This window comes from Coregonus lavaretus (assembly GCF_964263955.1).
Source record: "Coregonus lavaretus genome assembly, chromosome: 37".
NCBI classification, from domain to species: domain Eukaryota; kingdom Metazoa; phylum Chordata; class Actinopteri; order Salmoniformes; family Salmonidae; genus Coregonus; species Coregonus lavaretus.
The window spans coordinates 32,416,370-32,428,986 of NC_140024.1; positions in this window are offsets into that span (position 1 = coordinate 32,416,370).

The window sequence follows — 12,617 nt, forward strand, 5'->3', positions numbered from 1 at the left end:
CCTTCCAGCTCAAACAATCTGTCACTACCATGTGGTAAAAAGAGCCTTGCATAAAACAAAAGAAGGAGGGGGGGAAGCTAGTAGGGGCTAAATATCAGTTTGATTCCCCCCTCCTCCACCGAATACATTTGTATTACCGCAAAACAAAGCATTTACCTCTCTCAAACATTGGCTCATTGCAGCCAACTGTTTCTGTCTTCATTGGTATTTTTTTTCCCTCTGTAGAACAAAAATGTGAGATCATATGCATATTTTTAATCCCTTGTTTTTGGAAAGCTAGCCTATAAGCAAGCAGGATGAGGTAGTGATAGTGTTCTTCATGGCCTTCTAGAAATGTAAATATAGGGTATAGGTGTGTTTGCTAAATAAAGGTAATGATTTATTACCAAAGTCGACATCATGTCTGTGAACCTAATTATTGCTCCTGTTTACTCAACAGCACTAAATTATTCATCAAGCTAGAGTGTAGTGAGAATTATGCTAGAAGTCAAATATGGAATGGGCCTATATTTTTAATCACTAAAACGACCTAGTTTTATACATGGTTAACAAACTAATATTTCACTGACTTTTCCACTGTGAAAACCATAACATCTGTGAAGACCTGAAAGCAGCAAAAAAAAACATGGTATACATTTTAAAGTGTAAGCTGTGTAAATTCTAAATTAACACCATTTGCTTTAGATTAGCCTTCAAACGCATGGCGATATCACCGCTTTAATTGGATGCCTCGCAGATGTTTATGCTCAGGGAGGCTAACAGGGTCATTCGCTCCAGGAGGGAGAAAATGCCCACTCCTCATTGGCTACCTCATTGTAAACTTTGGACTGTCCCACGTGGGATAGTTGAGGGCTGGAACAAAGACTGAGGTAGAATGCATAACAAAAGGCCCCAAATAGTAAAACTGGGCCAAAGGGCTACTACTAGTCTACCAATTTTACTAAAGTATGGGAAAGAAACTATGTAAATAACCCAGATCAGTTTCCATTAAAAAAAAAAAAAGATCAACGAAAACCATTACCTGACCATAAGTACGATGTGGTTGGAGTTCAAACATGGAGAGAAGACTTGAAAGTCTTGATCTCTCTCTCTCTCACACACACACATACACACACACTTTTCCTCATCCTCAATAAAGAGTGGTCTGGATTAGGAGGCAACAAAGGCCAGGGCTTCACCTCTGGGAGAAGAGGCCCTCCACCCTCGCAGACCTCTGCACTGTTTATTTACACTGGAACCCCAGCCGCTGTGAAACTCCCACCCCGGGGCTCTACACACACTGGGGCTATTTGCAGAGGTGGTTTTAATTCTTTGCAGAGCGATGATCGGCCTCCCTCTTTCACTCCATCTCCAGGCTTACCATCGGATTCCCACAGCCCTACCTGGCCCCTGCAAACCAGCCCCCAAATAAATAGAACAGATGTCTGTTTTCAGTAGTTTTAGTGGCCGCTAAAGACCAGAATCCCATTTGTTCTGCCTGCAGAATTACGCTTTCTACTCAAACAAACCTCCGGTACCGAAACCACAGTCTCACGGCCAAGCCTACTGCTGGTTCCTTCCAGCCACCACTACCATCATCTCAGAACTGATACTTCCTGAAAATGAGGCCGCATTTTATTTTACTTTCTTGAGACCTCAGTTGTGAAGACAAGGAGGGGCTATGTTAACTCGTGAAACATTTCTCACAACTTTTATTACGTTACCAAATGGGGACTTTGGATCCATTTTTACGAGAGCACACACACCTAATACACTCTCTCCCTCTGTGGATCATGCACATATTCATTTAGCTAAATGCTAGCATTATGCCGTTTAGTTAGGCTATCGCCTCCCACCCAGAAGCAGGGATGGTGGGCTGGGGGTTTGATGTTTCGCGTCCATCCGTCTGCTCTCTCCCATCCAGCCAGTACTCTCCTCTTAGTGGAGCGGAAAATGAGGGCCTTATTTCCATGGCGAGTCGGGGTATTGTGGAGCACCGCTGTCTCAGGATTATTGACATGCTTTCATAGGCGGGCTCAGGCCCTGAAAGGAGACACATTCCTGGCCACAATGGGCCCAGTGTGCAGCGAGGCCGGCCTGAATAGGGCCCCGAGTGTATCAGGGTGACTCGTCAGCCTGTAATCAATGCAAACAGGATGAAAGGGCCTTATCAAAAGGGACAAATGCAGACATGAGCAGTGTCGCCAAACAAAAAAAAAACAGAGCGAGGGAGGGAGGGAGGGGGAAAAAAAATAAAGATGGAGGCTTTTGGCAGAAGCCCCAGGCCCGCATTGGTTCGAATGCTGCCGACGCTGTCGAGCGAACTAGGGGAACGGAGCCAATTAACATTCTGCAATTCTCATTCTCTAACATCAACAGCCACTTAGCCATATCTTAAAAACACAAGGAGTAGCATTATCAAAGCCCTCGCTGCCAAAAATGTTTTCCAAAGGCCGTGCACTATGCGGATTGTATCAAATCCCTATTTTTAAAAAAAAACAGCCAGAGACTCTATTTGTTAATCCGACACGGACAGATTTCACAAACAGACGCCCCCAAAAAACGAAGCCAGTTCTTGAGGAATTTCCCTTCAGAGAATCCTATCTGGGGCTGATGGCTTTGCCTCTAATCCTGCCATGAAAGAGGCCATCCTCTCCAAAGAAACCTGTGGCGTGTAAGCCTTTTGAAAACACAGCTGCCTATCAGGCCAATTCGTTAAGGCACTAAAGGTAAACGGGGACAAGAAAGGGGACAAGAGGCTCCTGAAAAACTCTGCCACAATGAGCTCTTTCCCACGTCGTTAGAGGAATCAATGGCTGCGGCTGCCCTCGGTTCAGATGGGGCCTGCTGCTTTAGGAGACACACAGAGCAAGAGAAGACTCGAGATTCTAGCTGGTGTAGGGGGTCGGCTCACTCGGATGTTCATTTTTCTCTCAGTGAGACACTTTTCAGATTGCAATAACATCCTCCAACGAGAGGTCGAAGTGCAAAGTCTCACATGTTCAAGATGCCCAGATACAAATGCCTACTTTTTGTTTGACGAATGAATCCCTTTTGTCAGTTATTTTTATAAACTGTCAAATTGTGTAATAGAGTAGAATTGGGGCCTATTATGCTGTTTCTCACTTTATGACACAATGTCATTTATATGGGGATGAGTTTTATATTCCAATAATTATATTCGCACTGCGGAGGCTTGGGCGGCCATATTTGATTTATTTGCAAGCTATTGTTTACCCCCTCCCCTGGTTTGATATCGAAACACACAGGGCCCCAGCGCCAGGTCGTTCAATGACTTTTTAGCATAATGCAGTTGAATATGTATGCTTTCAAAAGGGTCCACCTCTGTTGTTGCTGGTGATTAATACCGTCATTCTGAGAGTGCTTGTTGTGTGACTCGATTCACAGGCCAATGGGCGTTAGGCTCTTTAGAGCGGCGGTGTTATTTTTGGTGATTACCGTCCAAGTGGAGGGGCTTTAAAAGCAGGTCAACAAAGTGACCCTCCTGTCCTCCAGCTGGAGTGTGAAAGGGAGCTGGTGTGCGATGGTGGTGGAGCACCTCACCCACTTGCCAGGGACGATACCGGAGTGCCAACCCCCTGCTATCGCCGCCGGCAACGCAGAGAGCGAGGGGGCGGTGGGGACGGGTGCTGGAGAGCCGACACATTCTCACTCGACACCCACACATCCACTTTAGAATGCGGGCGCTTTTGCAATGCTTGGTGCACTGTTGTTGCAAAACGTCTTTACATTGAAAGCTTTAGGCGTTCAATTGCTTTGGCTCTACCTCTCGCCTGCTTTAATTTTTATGGCTCCTACTCAAAGGTATGCTAATCACGGGGCAATCGAGCCTTGCAGAACTGAGAGTGTGTTTGGGACACCTCTTTGTGTCACCACCACCTCTCATCTCTCTCTTTCTCTCCCTTTCACCACCTCCTTGGCTCACCTGATCTCTTCCTGTTTTTCCAGCATGTCCCCCTGGGTCCCATCCAGCCTGGCAGGCAGTACAATAGCCCCTGCGGTGAACGCGTAACAATCCCCACACCTGTGGAACAAGGCCCATTGTAAAAACTCCCCACTTTCTCCCTTTCCCAATCCCCTTAAGGCACGGACACACCGGTAGCGTTTGTTGGCCCGAGAGTACTTAGCACCTCTGAACAGAGTGCTGTCCGTAATTTGCAAACCGATTCTACGTGTAGAATCTCGCGTAACTTTCAGCAGTCAGATGTCCCAAAAACACACCGCGCTGAACGAACAGCAGACGAGCGACAGATGAACGGCAGATCAACATTCGGTACGGTATGTGGTCCCTTACATCTGTATGTGAAAGACAGATGAGGCCTCCTCCTACTGTCCTTACACCCCCCCTCTGTCTTCCCTGTCATTGAAACACCCTGGTGTGAACCAGCAGGTGTTGTCTCCCTCCCAGACGAGTCATTGTGGAGTCAAGCAGTGCTGAGAAGAGCTTAACTCCCCGGCCTCGGGGATCAATTAGGCCTCAATGCAGCGCAAACAGGTTATCTCACCCCCCATTTGACAGCCCCCGGTGACACGGTAGGGGGCACAGCTAAGAAGAGGAGGCAGAACTTCCATAGACACACAAAGCCAATGGCAGTCTATATGCTGAAGGATTGATGGAGGTAATCTGTGTGTGTGTGTGTGTGTGTGTGTGTGTGTGTGTGTGAGTGTAGAAACACATACCCAAACAAACACTCATGCTCTCACACACACACACACAGACACACACACAAGCTCATAAAATGGGCATACTCACAAACATACATATACGCACACACACCCTGTTGTTTACTATCCCATATTTTGCCAATCATATTATCTCTGTTTATCCAGCTTTGTCACTAGAAAACATGACTAATACTTCTGGACCGGTCAAATGGTATTAGATAATGAGTGATCTTCTCAGTATTTGAGTACAACTTCACTGGTATCTCAGTCTCTTTCCCCGGTCTCATCTTCAGATTACTCTCTCTCTCCACAGGTCACCAGACTTGTGAGGTCATTACAGCCCTGAACGGGGTTTCCAAGGAAACAAGCCCCAGCACCAATTCCCCTAAGGCCTGGGGCTGGAGAATGGAGATGTGTGTGAATGTGTTTTGCAAGGGAGAGATAAATGAGAAGGGAACTTCACCTGGGGGTAAAAACAACTGGTCCGGCAGTTCACGGGTCATCAGCTAACGCCGAGACTTGCCAGTCACATGCCCCCCCAACGAGAAGGCTATCGTTTGTGCCGATCAATAGCGACTAATGACCAACTATTCCATGGCAGTCATCTCAGACCGCCCAAGCGTCTCCAAGGAGCTGGGATCACAAATGAGGAAGATCTGTAATACACAAGGATAATGACTAGCTATTATTATCACCACTAATATCTGGTGAGGCTATCAAAGAGCTAGTGTTTATCATGTAGACCACCCACAAGCGCAGTGTGCACACACACACACACACACACACTAGAGCTGCTGATACGGCTCAATCAGAGCAGTGCCCCACTCTCTCAATAGCCTGTTAGAGGAAGCTTCCTCCACACCCCTTCCTCTTGTCCTATCGTTGACACCTCAAGCCCGCTGACACACACACACAGCCAACGGCCTCCAGCGCTGATACCTTCAAGCTGCCCTCTTAAAAGCAATGCTGTTGTCAGTGTAATGTTTTTTTTTGCATGTTGATTTCATTGAGTGCTTCCATCCTGCTATTGGGTCACGCCCATCCTAACTTCCTGGTCCCACTTATCGCTGGTCTGGAGAGCTGCAACAAGGTCTCTCTCTCTCTCTCTATCTGTCTCTCTCTCTCTCTCTCGCTGTCTCTCTCCCTCTGTCTCTCTCGCTCTCTCTCTCTCTGTCTCTGTCTCTCTCTCTCTCTCTCTCTCTCTCTCTCTCTCTCTCTCTCTCTCTCTCTCTCTCTCTCTCTCTCTCTCTCTCTCTCTCTCTCTCTCTCTCTCTCTCCCTCCCACGTGGTTGGTGCACAGCAGACCAGCCGCCACCCTCTTAAGCCCCTCTCCTGCGTGGTGGCAGCCCACTTAGCGCGTTCGACAGCAAGGGCTAATCAGAAGACAGAAGGGTCTCTACTGCGTGTGTGTGTGTGTGACAGCGCTGCCGGAGAGTAGCGTATAGGACACTTGGACAGACCGCCACTCCAAAGTGTCGTCACTCCGCAGTCCATCATGTCATAAAAGCCCAGATGAGGTTAAGCACTCCTTAATTAACTCTCAGAGCTGGGGTTGACTCGTCACAGGGACGGGAAGTGTGTGTGTGTGGAGTGTCTCCATCCATGCGCCGCTGAAGGTCTTTGGCTATGCTGCCACCATGCTGATACCCGGCGCTAATGCAACGGCGAAACTTGTTTGCACATGCTTATCAACTGGCCCTGGGCCAGTTCAGCTGTTCCGCTCACAGTGGTGACTGAATATAACTAGGGTGTCGAACTGACCCTCAATCAGTTGTTGACAACGGAGATGTAACCGGAGTGAGGAGGCTGTCAGGATTTGATGATGTCACAGTGGAGGAATGCATTGGCCCCAGCAGCACTTCTCTTTAGCTTCCTCAGGAGAGACAGATGATAAACCCGTCCAGGGCTTAGTGGGGGTTAGTGGGGGTTACACGGCTTCATCACACAGCCTGCTGAGAGGAAACTGAAACCATGCAAACATCAAGCAGCACCACCACCAAACAAGCTCTTAGAGTCAGGGTGGGGGGGGTATACTGTATGTCCAGTTCCAGGGGGAGAAACGATGTGTTCCCATAATGTGAACTGGCTTCCTTGTTCTGATCCTTGTCTCATTTCCTTCATGATCTCAGAGATATATGGCTCTGCATCCAGCATCCACCGTGTACACTGCATCTATCTGGCTCTGCATCCACCATGTACACTGCATCTATCTGGCTCTGCATCCAGCATCCACCGTGTACACTGTTTCGATCTGTCTCTGCATCCACCATGTACACTGCATCTATCTGGCTCTGCATCCACCATGTACAATGCATCTATCTGTCTCTGCATCCAGCATCCACCATGTACACTGCATCTATCTGTCTCTGCATCCACCATGTACACTGCATCTATCTGTCTCTGCATCCAGCATCCACCATGTACACTGCATCTATCTGTCTCTGCATCCAGCATCCACCATGTACACTGCATCTATCTGTCTCTGCATCCACCATGTACACTGCATCTATCTGTCTCTGCATCCACCATGTACACTGCATCTATCTGCCTCTGCATCCAGCATCCACCATGTACACTGCATCTATCTGTCTCTACATCCACCATGTACACTGCATCTGTCTCTGCATCCACCATGTACACTTGCATCTATCTGTCTCTGCATCCACCATGTACACTGCATCTATCTGTCTCTGCATCCACCATGTACACTGCATCTATCTGTCTCTGCATCCACCATGTACACTGCATCTATCAAGTTCCTCAATTAGCGGTGTTGAAGGAAAGGAAGGAAGACAGGTTGTGTAAGCTATTCTGTTTTCTGTGGGAGAACCAGGGGCAGAAAGAGAAAACGTGCTTGTAAGTGTCCCACCACTGGAGGGAAGCACTGAGCACCGGCTGAGACCAGCCATGTCGAGTGCTTTTTGCCACTTCTCAAATACCCCCGGAGATTTCGCCCCTGCGCTTTGACAGCTTTTCCCCAGCCTCGACAATGAGTAGAGGCCCATTGCAGCCATTTTTATATCGATATCAAATCATTTCTGGATAACAATTAAATACCTTACTGTAAAAGATTTCCATTAAAATGGGCAAAAGTCGCTTTTTAGGGGGGAAAACGTTTTCGCAAGCAAGAAAACTGAAAACTAGCTGACATTGGTCTATTTACCAATTTACCGCATGGTGATGTCACCATGGAAAGCCAAAACTCCAGCCCATGCAAACCAGCTGATTAGAAGATCCTGTGTAGATTGTATTTTCAGTCATAACAATCAGGAAATAAAACGGATTATGTTTTTTCACACTTTTACAGTGTTGGTTTCATCAGCTGTTGTACAATATGATATAAAGCACAGGAAACATATCATTTTGACTGCACTGGGCCTTTAATAGTTTTATGTCGTCTTTCATCTTTTCTACAAAAGGTCCTCGGTTCCGCTCTGCCACCCACCTCGTTGCACTCTCAGGAGAGGCTTTTAAGAACCTCATGTATATGAGGGGGAAAGGCTGCAAGACTTTGAATAGAAATGAGCAGAACCCTAACCTGTTGCAAAATGTATTTCTCCCATTTGCATTATTTATGCAGGAGAAATGCTTTCAGCGCCCTCTTTTTTTTTTTTTTAAAGGAGGCATTATGTTAACAAGAGGCGAATCCACAGAAGCTGCGCGCTTCGCACACAATGACAAAATGGGGCGCCTTTTCACCCTCGTTCACTTTGAAAAGCCTCCCGTTAATGCACCTTCCTTCCACCATGGCCGCCCTGTCTTCATTCCTTTACCCAGCGTGCCCTGCGATTTAATAATGGCCCATACTGTCAGGTCTAGAACGTAAAGTCCTGGGAGTGTTGCATCAGAGCCCACCCACAATCCACCAGGGCGTGAAACCCACCACAAGCTCCACTCTGAGACACCAACGCGGCGACCGGGATGGAGGAAGCAATCAGGCTAGAGATAAGAGCTTTGGTCTGAGCTCAGATGGCACCTCTATGAACAGCAGGGACTGGGGCATCATCCACATCCATCATCTCAGCCACCACTGTAGCAGGCTAGGCTAGGCTAGGCTAGCTCCTTGATTACAACACATCATCCACTCTACCTCAGCCAGCACTGTAGCAGGCTAGGCTAGGCTAGGCTAGGCTAGCTCCTTGATTACAACACATCATCCACTCTACTTCAGCCAGCACTGTAGCAGGCTAGGCTAGGCTAGGCTAGGCTAGGCTAGCTCCTTGATTACAACACATCATCCACTCTACTTCAGCCAGCACTGTAGCAGGCTAGGCTAGGCTAGGCTAGGCTAGGCTAGCTCCTTGATTACAACATATCATCCACTCTACCTCAGCCAGCACTGTAGCAGGCTAGGCTAGCTCCTCGATTAAAACACAGGGGCTGACTCTGGCATTAATCGATGGCCTTTTGATATGCTACTTTAAGTTGGTGCGCATGATCTACTGCTGGAGAGGGGATGTTGAAAATGTTTCTCTCTCCCCCCCCCCCCCCCCCAGTCCCATGTGTCCCGGAGACAATTTCCTCACACACTGCTGAATCTGCAAAAGCCAGCAGGAAGAACAGCAGTCCACTGTACAGATATCGGAGGCCTTAATAAAGGTCATCTTTGATCGCAGTCCTTCGAAATGACTGTGGAAGATAGGGAGGGGGATTTACACAGACACGTAATTCATTAGACATGAGAACATGAACGCATCTCTTCACAGAATAGCCACAACTGCACAAAATCATATGAATCACGCTCCAGATGTTCTACACTATGCATAGACCTAGTAATGATAGACAGTATGATAACTACAATGGTACCAATGGATGATAGTTTCTACTGAATACAGAGACGCTAATGAGCGTTGTACATGGTATGTAGCAGGGTAATCTTCGGATGGGATGTGCCTCTTCCTGTCATACCGTCGCATTAACATGACCCAGTGGTCGCAGCAGGCTTAAATGAAGATGAGGGTCTGTGTAGGATAGCTCTCTAATGGGAGTAATGACATAAAGTATAGAGCCATACATACAGTGAGGGGAAAAAAGGATTTGATCTACTGCTGATTTTGTACGTTTGCCCACTGACAAAGACATGATCAGTCTATAATTTTAATGGTAGGTTTATTTGAACAGTGAGAGACAGAATAACAACAGAAAAATCCAGAAAAACGCATGTCAAAAATGTTATGAATTTATTTGCATTTTAATGAGGGAAATAAGTATTTGACCCCTCTGCAAAACATGACTTAGTACTTGGTGGCAAAACCCTTGTTGGCAATCAAAGGTCAGACTTTTCTTGTAGTTGGCCACCAGGTTTTCACACATCTCAGGAGGGATTTTGTCCCACTGCTCTTTGCAGATCTTCTCCAAGTCATTAAGGTTTCGAGCCTGACATTTGGCAACTCGAACCTTCAGCTTTCTCCACAGATTTTCTATGGGATTAAGGTCTGGAGACTGGCTAGGCCCCTCCAGGACCTTAATGTGCTTCTTCTTGAGCCTCTCCTTTGTTGCCTTGGCCGTGTGTTTTGGGTCATTGTCATGCTGGAATAGCCATCCATGACCCATTTTCAATGCCCTGGCTGAGGGAAGGAGGTTCTCACCCAAGATTTGACGGTACATGGCGCCGTCCATTGTCCCTTTGATGCAGATAAGTTGTCCTGTCCCTTTAGCAGAAAAACACCCCCAAAGCATAATGTTTCCACCTCCATGTTTGACGGTGGGGATGGTGTTCTTGGGGTCATAGGCAGCATTCCTCCTCCAAACACAGCGAGTTGAGTTGATGCCAAAGAGCTCGATTTTGGTCTCATCTGACCACAACACTTTCACCCAGTTCTCCTCTGAATCATTCAGATGTTCATTGGCAAACTTCAGATGGGCCTGTATATGTGCTTTCTTGAGCAGGGGGACCTTGCGGGCGCTGCAGGATTTCAGTCCTTCACAGCGTAGTGTGTTACCAATTGTTTTCTTGGTGACTATGGTCCCAGCTGCCTTGAGATCATTGACAAGATCCTCCCGTGTAGTTCTGGGCTGATTCCTCACCATACTCATGATCATTGCAACTCCACGAGGTGAGATCTTGCATGGAGCCCCAGGCCGAGGGAGATTGACAGTTATTTTGTGTTTCTTCCATTTGCGAATAATCGCACCAACTGTTGTCACCTTCTCACTAAGCTGCTTGGCGATGGTCTTGTAGCCCATTCCAGCCTTGTGTAGGTCTAAAACCTTGTCCCTGACATCCTTGGAGAGCTCTTTGGTCTTGGCCATGGGGGAGAGTTTGGAATCTGATTGATTGATTGCTTCTGTGGACAGGTGTCTTTTATACAGGTAACAAGCTGATATTAGGAGCACTACCTTTAAGAATGTGCTCCTAATCTCAGCTCGTTACCTGTATAAAAGACACCTGGGAGCCAGAAATCTTTCTGATTGAGAGGGGGTCAAATACTTATTTCCCTCATTAAAATGCCAATCAATTTATAAAAAATTTTACATGCGTTTTTCTGGATTTTTTTGTTGTTATTCTGTCTCTCACTGTTCAAATAAACCTACCATTAAAATTATAGACTGATCATTTCTTTGTCAGTGGGCAAACGTACAAAATCAGCAGGGGATCAAATACTTTTTTCCCTCACTGTACCATGAAGCACTGCTGTTCCTCTCTGTGCAATAATGGACCTAGAGAGTATTAACCCCGAGGTCAAATCCCTCAAGAGTAAATACATATTGATATGACAGATGTGTATTAAATTCTCTTCCACCGCTTTTCCTCCCGCAGTTCTAACTACCCATTGGAGCAGCAGGTTCTATACAGTCGCATTAAGGCCTCTATATACTCGCTACCTGACAATGTGCTGAGGCTCGGAACGTAACGTATGTTCCGCTGTACGTTAGACCTGAGAGGTAAATTAATATGCAAAACACCTTTCAGTTCAATCAGAAGTGCAGGGGGGCCGTTGAACGGGGAAGGTTGTTGCCAGGGGGCTTGTGGGAGATTACAATTAAGCCGTCACAGGCAGAGTCAAGGGCACCCTCTTCAAACCTTTCCCTCATTAATTGGGATTTTTTTTTGGGGGGGGGGAACCTCTGTCTGCGCGGCAGCCTCAGGTTCAAGTGTTGTCAGTGAATGACAGAGGCACTCCACGGCCTCTCCAGCGCCCCGGCTGAGAAGATGAGTTTGTGACAAAACGTGATCAACAGCCCAGGGGTCACGACAAAGAGGCTAATCACTCACACACACAATCCTCTCCAACCCAATCCAACCACACACACTACACAGCACACACACACACACACACAGAAACACACACACACACACACACTCAAACTTTAGAACAGGGCTGACGTGTCTCTCAAGCAGCAGAGCAAGCCTGAGCATCCCACATAGTCTCTCATTCAGAGAGCACACACAAAACACCCCCTCCAGTTCAGTATTCATGTGTGTGATTCTGTATTAATCAGTATGAGAGAGGCATTAGCAACCACTGCCGTGTTCATGTGCAGGGGGAAATCAGGGTTTGTGATGTGTTCTGGATGAAGACGGAGACGTGGAATAGGATGAGTTTCAAATGGATAAAAATAGGTTTCGAAAGAAGGTGAGGCAGACAACTCAGTTTGTTGGAGTATATCACTGTATGTTCTATGCCAAGTTGTATGAACTTCTATTATAATGTAACTCATATTTTGTTCCTCAGTTTTGTCAACTCGATTTTTTTTGTTGATCAGACCTAACTCAAAAGATTAAGGCAGTGTGAAGTGGCCATTTAAAGGGGAAGTATGCCCAGTCGTGAAATCCATAGATTAGGACCTTTATTTCAATTTACTGATTCCCTTATATGAACTGTAACTCAGTAAAATCTTTGAAATTGTTGCATGTTGCGTTTATATTTTTGTTCAGTATACATTCAAAGAGTGAAATAAGAGTGAAGTGGCCATTTAAAGGGTAAGTCTTGGCCTCTTGTTGGGGAGAG